We start from the raw sequence: 11,415 nt of genomic DNA, 5'->3' as shown, positions 1-11,415 counted from the left end.
TGGGTCGAAAGTGCGGACTTCAAACTATATACCATATATATATTGTGTCGATAGGCCACGTAAAACCAGAGTTATGATAGAAAATACACGCGATGTTTTTTTCTGAACAAAACAGTGGTGTTTACAGCGGGAAGAACGGTAAAAACGGCGTTTTCTACAGACAGCGCTAGCAAACACTCTCCGCTTGCGAGTGAAAAAAGAAAAAGAAAAAACACCCCTTCCCTATTGGTGTTAGAGTTTACCATGTTAGCCAATCAAAAAAATGATATGGCAACATGTGACATTTGGTTGTTTAGGGAGAAGGGGAAGTTTTTAGGAGTGACACCCGCGACAGAAAGCGGGCAAGCGAAAGAAAGAGAGAGAGAGAGTTTTCATATGTGAGACATTAGTGATGTTTAGCGTGTTTGGAGGCTATAGTTAGTGTGTTGTGTAGTTATTGTTTTTGTATTGTGTGTCAGTTATACTGCTGAATTTCATATTTTCTCCAAAAAAAGCCGTCAAAGGTGGATTCCAGTGTAAACGCTGTTCCCATAAGGAAAACTGGACTGATGCACCTCCTGCAGTCAGACCTGCAGGGTTTAGGCCTGTGGTGTTTCTCCTCTGTCTTATACTGAACACAAACTACGTTTTTTGGACTGGAACAAATAATTTGTGTGCCTTCTTATTTGATGCAGCACACCTGATTGTTCTGTAAATAGATTTAAATGGTTATATAAAAAACGCCTGAGGCCTTGGCTGCATTTTTAGGTAAATAGTACCATATACCTTTGTTCTTTGCAAAACTTGTGCATAATTTTTAGAAATGTACAATTTCTATTTGCATTTCAAGTTATGAAAATGATTCGTTAAACATGTTTGTGGGTTTTACAGTAAAAAATATAACTTTTTTCTACTCGGATTTTGAATTTTTTGTCTGAATTTAGATCAACTGTGCTAATATAGTATACCAAAATGAAAAAATAACTCAAATTTCACATATTTGAGGTTGTGCTGAAAATAATGATACCAAACAAGGCAAGAAAACATATTTTAAAGGTGAAATATAGAGGTAAAATCAAAAGTAGTCAAAAACGGGCAAATTATACCCTGGACCCCAGAGGATTAAACCTTATTTGTCACGAGGTATTTGACGGCTACTTCTAAAACCACTCTAAACACAGTTCCTTGTGGCGAACTTAAACCTTATTTGTCACGAGGTATTTGACGGCAACCTCTAGAACCATTCTAAACACAGTTCCTTGCGGCGAACGTAAACCCTGTATCACGTGTTTCATGAAGTAATTGCGTGTCACGGTTTGCGGGTGCAAGCCGTGTGGGAATTATTTAGGACCAGAAGCAGCAGCTCAGGTGCAGGTGAATATTTATTGACAGGGGTGCAAATCAACAGAAATGGCAGGTGACATGAACAAGAAAACCTAAACTGGGTAAAACTAACAAAACAAACCAGAAACGAAGATGCAGGGAGGTCCGGGGAAATACACATGGAGAGACGCAGGGAGACCTAGGGGAAACAACACAGACGAACCAGCAAACGACAAAGACACCAGAAACGACTAAAATACACTCAGAGAACACAGGGAGATTACACACAGGTGGGGGACACAGCTGGGAGATATTAACCTGACGAGACAAGGGAGGCAAACTGAAAACACACACATCAGACGCAGACCTTCACAATAAAACAGGAAACACATACACACAAAGACACACACTGGGAACGCGGACTTAGCACAGGAAGAGATGGGCAGAACAGAATAACACTAAACAGGTGGAAGAACAGAACCAATATCACACTAACAGAAAACACAAAACGCTGGGTCAAAAGGACCCAGGATCATGACATTGCGGCTACTTCCAACCTATTTTACGCGGTATCACGAAGTAATTCCGGCTACAGCAAACCTATTTTGCGCATTTCACGAAGTAATTCCGGCTACAGCAAACCAATTTTGCGCATTTCATGAAGTAATTCCGGCTACAGCAAACCTATTTTGCGCATTCTTCTAAACCTTTCCGGCGGTTTAAAACCAAACTGTGTTTTCTCACACTCAGTCGTCTTTTGCTGGTTGCTCAGTCTTCTGGATCCCAACGTCGTGGACCAGAACTAAATCACCGGCCTGGACCCGAATTCAACGTCCCAGGACTCTCACCTCTACCTAGAGAGGGCTGTCGACAGACTTCGGTGCTGGTTTACCCACGACGTCAGGATTCAGAAGTCAGACCTTGCATTGGAGTCACAGAAACGTGTCTGCTTTTTCCATCTCTAAGCTCGAAGGACCAATTTAAATGACAGGGGATTTCTTTAAATCACCCTGCCGTTCTTCAGCTGAGATTTCTGAGTTAGAAAACACAAAAATCGCAGTTTCTTTCACACGCGAGGGGCAGTCATGGAACGCAAGATCTGCACCCCATGACTGCCTGCGTCTTTATTTTATACCTTTGAATGTGTCAGTGTGTGTGCGTGAGTGTGTGTGTGTGTGTGTTTGTTTTTCGTTTTAGGAGGACAATTTTCAAGACAAATCAAAGAGCTATGAGGACCCTCTGTTATAGGAGGACATTTTGCTGTCCTCATAAAATTGACCTTTTAAAATAGTTTCTGGGCATGTTTCAATACCCAAAAAGTGTTTTTCTCAAAAGTCTTTGTAAACCAAAAACTTGACATATGTTGTATATTTGTGTGTCCGCCACTGCCCCCTGTCGGTTGGAATTGTCCCCGCATGCCGCACACACAAGCGCGGGAAATTATACACGAGCGCGGGACATTATACACATGGCGCGAAATTGGAAGCTGCGCATGCGCATTTTAGTATTACCCATTTGGACCGTGGATATTTACATCAATGATTTAGACTGACTGATTGGGCGCTTCTTATTCATCCTTCAATTTTGGCAGAGTTTTGACACGCTTTGGAGAAAAGGTAAGAAGGTAAATTATAAAACTTTTAAAAGACGGACGTTCTGACAGACACAGTGCTTCAGAGTAGGCACAGCCGTGGTGAGGCGGCAGGTGAGGGAACGACGACGAGGTACGGCGGAAAGCATACGGCGGAGAGCGCACCGCGGGGACCGGACCACGACGAGCGGACGGCGGAGAGCGCACCGCGGGGACCGGACCACGACGAGCGGACGGCGGAGAGCCGCACCGCGGGGACCGGACCACGACGAGGGCGGACGGAGAGCGCACCGCGGGGACCGGACCACGACGAGGTGAGGACGGCGGAGCGGGCCGGAGCACGTGGAACGGTTCACGGAGGTCACAGCAACACGCGGGGCGGGGATTCCCGGACTGTCCCAAGCACCGGGATCGTTTTTTTTTTTTACCCTGGCCTAATCTCATCACTTGTTTCAAGGTAAGAAATTACACAAGTGTGTGATGTTTCACTGAGTTTGAAAGAAGGCCTTTTTCACTACAAGATCACTTGTTTAATGTAAAATGGCTGCTACTACTACAACTACTATAAGTACTACTTCTGTAACTAGTAATTGTAGTAGATGCAGTTGTAGCAGCAGTAGTACTCACACCTGTCTTTTTTGTGGTAGTTGGAGCAGTTTTCCTCCTGTTCTGTTTTGAGATGATTATTTAAGATATTAAAAAGATGATCTTTGCCCAAATACCAAGGAAACATTGGAAGGCAAATACAAATAAACCTTTTTAGATTTATGAAATTAAATTGAGACAGTATTGATGTCACTCTGCACACATTTGTTTATAAAATATTGTAAAAAAAAAAAAACAACATTATTTTTGTTCTGCTCTCTTATAGTTGTGTTGATGAAGCACATTATTCCTGAGAGATCTAAAGCTTAGTTTGACAGACAGGTTTAGGCTAAGTCAGAGTTAGGCTTTAGTTAAATTAGGACATTTAAGTATCTTTAATATCTGCAAGTGCATGCTTTCTGTTAAAACAACTCAGACATCAGCCTTGTCTGTTATGTGAATGTAATGAAAGCATAGAACTCAATTGAAACAGTTTCAGTATCCATGCTATTAGTGAAATAAGAAAAATTGGGTGGAGCATGTCAGATACTTGACTTAATCAACACAGGTGGAACACAGTCAAGTTAATCTGCACAAATACAGCCTCGCCCCCATCCATTTATCTGTTAACCAGAATCCCTCCAGCACTCATCACCAAACTAAAATAACCTTAAACTAATAACACGCTAACATGGGGGGTGCTTCTCATTCAGGCTTTACTAATGCCCTTGTAAGCATAAAGGCTTGAAGTTTTGATGTTGTTTACATTTTTATCTTAATTTCCTTAGCAAATCATGTCACGGAGAACCACTCCCCTTCAGGATGCCATTAATCACATCCTTGCAAGAAGAGACAAGAATTCAATGTTAGAAATCAAATTTATTAATTCAGTTAAAGGTGAGTGACTTTGACACACTGCAGGCTAGACTGAGGGGTTACGCATCACCAGTGGTGACCTGTACAAACATCAATATAAATTAAAATTAAAGGTATTTTAATAATAATTTAGTTATTAGCGAGCCTGGCTATTTATGTTTTCTGCACTTGGACATGTTTTCTTTATTATATGTAGAACTGAACAAAGCACAACATTGCATACTTGCAATTTACAGATATACATATTTAATGAATTGATTATTTGCAGTGCTGCCACGCCTGTGTCTCTAATATGGTTGTGTTTTCAGGTCGTGGCATCTTCACTTTAGCCAATTTCAAACAAGGAGACTTTGTGGTCGAGTATAGAGGGGAGCTTATTGATGCAACTGAAGCTGAACACAGACGTAACCTGTACCCCAGCGCATGTTCAGTCTTCATGTTTGAATTCATATGGAAGCAGAAGACATTGTAGTAAGTTCAAAATGACTGAATGTTTACATTTCTATAGCAAGGTCAGGATTTCTGAAGCGAACATCTCATATTGCTCTTTAACGAGTCCTTACCTCTAGTACCCGGCCCCGTCAGTCCCCAGAATCTATAGAAGGGGGAGTGACGGACCCGTGGAATAGCGGGATCTCATTTCCTGGTGACCCTGTGGTCCCCGGGAACTCGCTGTACTGGGGACGTACGGGACTCCCACATATGCTGAGGGCCCGTTAGTCCCCGTATTCAGCCTGTGTGTGCCTTCTCTAATACACACTCACGGGCGTAAAGTACGGGGTTAGAGGGGTAATAATATAAGCCTACATTTTACAGCTAAGACAGTGTGCTCACGCTGCTGTGAAGATTTAAAATATAATATAGAGATAGAGAAAATAATAAGAGAAAATTCAAATGGCCAGGGCTGAATGAGCGGCCCTGTGTCTGTGCGCATTTGGCACATGTGGACACGGAGACTCGTGCACTGTTATACTGTGTCCAAAACTACTGTATAATATGTACAATACCAAAATAGTACATGTCAAGTGTTCTCTGTCTGTGAGGTAGGTAGATGGATGGCTTGATGGATAGGTGAAAAACCTTTCAACAAAAAAAATAAAGAACATTTCATTAATCATTCAGATAAATTAAATGCATTATACAGAAGACAAATGAAATAACAAAAATATACACTTCAGTAAAGCCACTTTTGTCTAAACTATCATTTATCCTAGTTTTAGTTTTACATTCATTAGTTTTTAAATCAGAGGTGAGTAATTTCAAACAACGAAGATGAAATAAACTGTGGTCTACCTTGCATTTTTTACACTTTCTGTAACAATTACATTTTTAAAGTATACATTTTAGAGTTTACAAATATTTTAATAAAGACTTTAACCAAGGATTTTCTTTTACAAAGAATTATTTTCCTTAAATTAAACCAAACATATTTACACTAGTTTTAAGATTTAACCAAGGATTTGGGGTAATTACTTTTAGTATTAATTAACATAAATGTGTGGGAAACACTAGCTACATAAACAATTTATGCAAACTTAAACATTTATTTTAATATCAATATAATTTTTTAAACTTAAATGCAGTAACTATTTCCCAAAGCATAAATACATTTCCACAATTGAGCTTCCATAGTTCCCAAACATAAGCAGCAAATATGAGTCCCGAGCCTACCGATAGCCCGTCTAACTCAAAGTCTTCCTCACAGTGGAAAGTGGATTGTGCTTGGTTTGCTGTCCTCTCAGTATGTCGCACTTGGGTCAAATGACTGCTGCATGCATTTTAAGCTCTACTAGGCACGCCCGCCCTTGATTGCTCTAATTCAACTCACCTGGCGGAGCAGTGCGCACCAGGCTGCGCTTAGCTGTAGATTGCACAAGGTCTAATCAGCGGCCATGCGCAAGCAGCAGCAGCACAGAGCAGGTAGTAGGCAAGAGGAGGAAGAGAAGAGAAGAGTAACAGCCACACCTACTAGGTCAGCGCGACAGTACAACAAAACCACGTTTAAGCTCTAAGCCAGGGGTGCCCAATCCCAGTCCTCGAGAGCTACTGTCCTGCAGTTTTTAGATGCATCCCTACTCCAACACAGCTGAATCAAATAGTTGGATTACTTCTTCGGCATGCCATCAAGTCTGGCAAAGGCCTGATAACGAGGCATTCATTTGATTCAGGTGTGTTGGAACAAGGATGTATCTAAAAGCTGCAGGGCAGTAGCTCTCGAGGACTGGGATTGAGCACCCCTGCTCTAAGCACAAGTAGAAGCGCAAACACTTATCTGAGTCAGAAAGCAACGCGTCCTTGACTGATGGACCCTCTTTAACTTATCAACTATGCATTTAACAACTAAACTTTGTATTGGATGTTGTGTTTGTGTTGGTGCTTAAAATTATAGTATAGTTCATAGGCGTGTCACTATAAATGTTTGTTTAATGTATGTTTCCAAATTTGCAGTATTGATGGAGCACTTGAAGATGGGTCATTTGGGCAACTAGTAAACAATGAACACAGGACACCAAATTGCAGAATGAAGTTGATTGAAGCAGAAGGGAAGCCACATCTCTGCCTTTTTGCACTGAAGGAAATTGCGGCAGGAAGTGAAATTACTTATGACTATGGTGGGAAAGAACGGCCCTGGCGGAAAAAGGTGGGTCATTTAAGAAAAATTTTCCCTCTATGAATTGTTGTTTAAAACCTACATATCTAGATGTCACAATTAGGCTGCAACTAACGATTATTTCAATAATCGATTAGTTGTCGATTAATCGATTAGTTGTTTCAGCCCTAGTCACAATATTTAAATGTCAATCTGGTTTAACTAAATCTTGAATTTGTATGACTTTCCCAAGTGATGATTGCAAGCTTATCTGTTTTGTGTCCCCTCCACAAGTGTGTTTTACTGAGTGGCCACACACTGGAGGTGAAACAGTGAAAGCATCAGTTTGAGCTCAGATGTCATTATGAAGCTGATGGACAGTGTCCTTGAAAACCTTGGGTTTTTCTGTGTCAGACATATACATGCACCTTTTACTCACAGTCACTTTAGCTTCTTAGTATTGTCTTACTTTGGCTTCACTTAACTAGGTAAGGGTTAATCACTCTGTTTCCTTGCAGTTAGGGTGAGAGTTAGAACTGTATTTAACTGAAGGTGAAGCAGAAAATGCTTAACTATGTGTGTGTGTCTGACACAGACAAACTCAAGGTATGTGAGAACACTGTCCTGACATCTGAGCTCAAACTGAGTCTTTCACTGTTTCATCTCCAGTGTTTGGCATACTCAGAAAAACACACGGGTTGAGGGGACACTGGTTAGAAAAGACCACTCGTAGTGAATTAAATACATTTCCACTGTAGCTGCCAGATGTTTACAATATTTGTTCTACTTTTCATACCCAGCTAAAGATCGCAAGCATCCCTTCTGGTCAACAGTGTGTTGCAGAGCCTATTGCCCATGACGTGGAGCACCATGTGATCTCTACAGACTCATTCACAGGTGAGTCCCTGCTTGAGTAAGCACTACCTGTTAAACCCTGGGGTCTTGCAAAGCACTATGCCTCCATGTCTTGTGTTCTCTTCTACAGACAGATAATTAAGAGCAGAGTGTCAGTCATCTAGACCTACAGCAGACAACTCTGAGCATGAGGTTAGCATGGATTCATCTGTTTACTAAAGATTGTATCAATGTGTAGTTTGGTAAATAGTGTGGTTTGTAAAGATCATGTTTTTCAATTGATTACAATTATACAGTCTTTAAATCATTGTACGTACAGGTAGTCATCATTTAACATTGCATTTCCCTCTCAACATCATTTGGGTGTTTTAAGGTTTGACTGAGAGTGTCCCTCTTGATCAGATGGACACTGTACCATTGATGCTTGTTCATCTTTGCATCTTTTTAGGTGCATTCTGTTGGAGGTCAGCGTGGCACTTCTTCTCTGAAAGAGTTAATTGGTGAAGTTGGTGTCCAGTGTCGGGAGTTGTCACCCCAAGCGTTCTCAGAAGAACTTACCAGTGGTCAGTTTTGAGTAAATGTTGTTAACTTCTGGCAATGCATGACATACCTGAAGGTTTGCTGCATGAAAAATGTGCCAGTATTGGGACATTTCTGATGATTCTATAGTGTCTTGATGGATATTTTGAGTAGAATTGTAACAGTGAGGGATGTGAATTGATTGCGTTATGCGTAGATGTGTTTTTTTTGACTTAACGAAAGTCAAGCACTGAATCTCCTTGTGTTCCCTTGTACAGAGAGCAAATCGAAAGAGGTGCCACAATCATCCAGAGCTGTGCCTAATGACTCTGCTTGTGAGGTGAGTTGAAATTGACCTTTGTTTTAAAATTGACCAATGGTTAGAAGTGTTATGGTGTTTACATGAAACTCCATTTTGAGTATTTTAGCAAACATCTGGCAGCGGTGGTGGAAATGTCCTCTATTTAGAACAGGAGGTCTTTTCTAACCACAGTGTCCCCTTAACAAGTGTGTTTTACTGAGTGGCCACACACTGGAGGTGAAACAGTGAAAGCATCAGTTTGAGCTCAGATGTCATTATGAGGCTGATGGACAGTGTCCTTGAAAACCTTGGGTTTTTCTGTGTCAGACATATACATGCACCTTTTACTCACAGTCACTTTAGCTTCTTAGTATTGTCTTACTTTGGCTTCACTTAACTAGGTAAGGGTTAATCACTCTGTTTCCTTGCAGTTCGGGTGAGAGTTAGAACTGTATTTAACTGAAGGTGAAGCAGAAAATGCTTAACTATGTGTGTGTGTCTGACACAGACAAACTCAAGGTATGTGAGAACACTGTCCTGACATCTGAGCTCAAACTGAGTCTTTCACTGTTTCATCTCCAGTGTTTGGCATACTCAGAAAAACACACGGGTTGAGGGGACACTGGTTAGAAAAGACCACTCGTAGTGGATTAAATACATTTCCACTGTAGCTGCCAGATGTTTACAATATTTGTTCTACTTTTCATACCCAGCTAAAGATCGCAAGCATCCCTTCTGGTCAACAGTGTGTTGCAGAGCCTATTGCCCATGACGTGGAGCACCATGTGATCTCTACAGACTCATTCACAGGTGAGTCCCTGCTTGAGTAAGCACTACCTGTTAAACCCTGGGGTCTTGCAAAGCACTATGCCTCCATGTCTTGTGTTCTCTTCTACAGACAGATAATTAAGAGCAGAGTGTCAGTCATCTAGACCTACAGCAGACAACTCTGAGCATGAGGTTAGCATGGATTCATCTGTTTACTAAAGATTGTATCAATGTGTAGTTTGGTAAATAGTGTGGTTTGTAAAGATCATGTTTATCAATTGATTACAATTATACTGCATGTACAGTCTTTAAATCATGCACCTTTTACTCAGTCACTTTAGCTTCTTAGTATTTTACTTTTGCTTCATCTAAATAGATTCCCCTCTCTCTAACTCACAAATCTCAGGAATTGAATAGATATGCTTCACTATTTTATCTAAAAAGTAACTCCTATCTCCATTTCCATCTCTCCAGAAGGATTAGTAGAAAATATGTAAAACGGTCAAACATTATTTTTAATTCGTCATAAAATATTTGGGTAAAAATGTTTTGTTTCATTTCATGTTTTTAATTTTTTCCAGTGTACAATTCATAGGCTGGTATTTGAATCGGTGAAACTTGACAAATGCGGGATATGCCATTCACCTTTGACAGCTATCAGATGGCACGGTCTAAGATGCAAGCGTAAGTGTATTATTTATCTTGTGTTAATTAATGCATTTTTTCACTATACCATAAGTTACCATGAGTCAGGTCTACATTTTCATATGTAAAGAATAAAAAAAATCACTTCAAAGTTTTATCAATTCAAACCATTGCAATGATACACAGTGTAATGGCAGATACTATCACATATCATGCATTTGAGTTTGTCTGCTTAGTGTGGCAGAGAACAGAGAGCATACTGTAATAATGTATATTGCCCTCTTACTCTTTGTTGATTAGACTGTTGAACTTTACAACTTTAAATCTTTGTTTCACTCTTTCAACATCAAGCTCATATAAGCTAAATAAGCATCTCACCGCGCGCAAGGCATGCCGGTCCGGGTCAAGGGTCACGACTACCCAGCGTGCATCGTAAACAGTAAACACGGCCGCGTGTGATAGCGATATTGAATATTTTGAGCGTCCTAAAGTCAATGTTTTAAAAGAATTTGGTACGAAACGGGGATACAGTGCTGCTGGGAAGAGAAAGAAAGAACTCGTGGCCCTCGCTTGGGCGTTTTCACTACAAAAAGCCCCTATAGTTTTAACAAAACAGCAGGAGCGGGAGGCTATGCTACCTTGGATATAAGTCTCTGCTCGAGATCGAGACTGACAGTTGTCAGATGACAATTCCAGATCCCTTAGAGCTGAGAGAAGGTTGGTACAATGAATCGACAGCTGCAAATACACTTTTACTTTCAAAGCCTCATATCCGGAGCCATCAGCCTCTGTGGTGCCCGGAGACGCTCGTGCGGGGTTTGGCCACTGACGTCTGGCAACCCTGGCACAGCACTTCCCCGTAGGCCTATATCCATGGATGTATTAAAAGAACCAAGCCTTTATCTGACGGAGAAGTATAATTCAGCCTTTACATCGTGGGTAGTGATGTACTCTGACCCGGCCGCGCCGTGCATGCGTACTGACAATGCTGATTTAGCTTATTTGTGATGTTACAATGCAAAAACCACAGTTCCTGATTTGATCTGTTATATAAAGATAAAGCAAAATGCACAAATCTTTAATTATATTTAAGAGAGTATCAACATGTATGAAGTAAACTGCCCTCAAGTCTGTTTGTCATTCTGTAATTACACATATACACACAAACTTGGAAGATGATGTTTGATGATAATAAACCCTTTGAGTAAACATTGCATCAAACTTGCAAACTTCTTACAATGTCAATATAGGAAGCCCAATAAGGTACTGGGTCTGATTAATCCAGACCTATTCCAATAGATCAATCAGGCAATTTGCAATACAAATGCTTGATGGTGTCTCTACACATTTTCAATGACTTTTTAGTAGAAGTCCTTTTCATCT

At 40.7% G+C, this 11,415-nt stretch overlaps 1 long non-coding RNA gene across 1 annotated transcript; it reads left to right on the top strand.

Annotated features, from left to right (window-relative positions):
• Positions 1-7,935: 7,935 nt before the first annotated feature.
• On the top strand, positions 7,936-9,429 carry LOC134622835 (uncharacterized). Its single transcript, XR_010093120.1, has 4 exons — positions 7,936-7,991; positions 8,248-8,362; positions 8,597-8,658; positions 9,333-9,429. It is a non-coding gene; the product is annotated as an uncharacterized LOC134622835 (long non-coding RNA).
• The last annotated feature ends 1,986 nt before the right edge of the window (positions 9,430-11,415 follow it).

This window comes from Pelmatolapia mariae, unplaced genomic scaffold (genome assembly GCF_036321145.2).
Source record: "Pelmatolapia mariae isolate MD_Pm_ZW unplaced genomic scaffold, Pm_UMD_F_2 NODE_ptg000238l+_length_22155_cov_1, whole genome shotgun sequence".
In the NCBI taxonomy this organism is placed as follows: Eukaryota; Metazoa; Chordata; class Actinopteri; order Cichliformes; family Cichlidae; genus Pelmatolapia; species Pelmatolapia mariae.
Note: the sequence above shows the minus strand (reverse complement) of the source record. Positions and strands in the feature narration are given on the sequence as shown.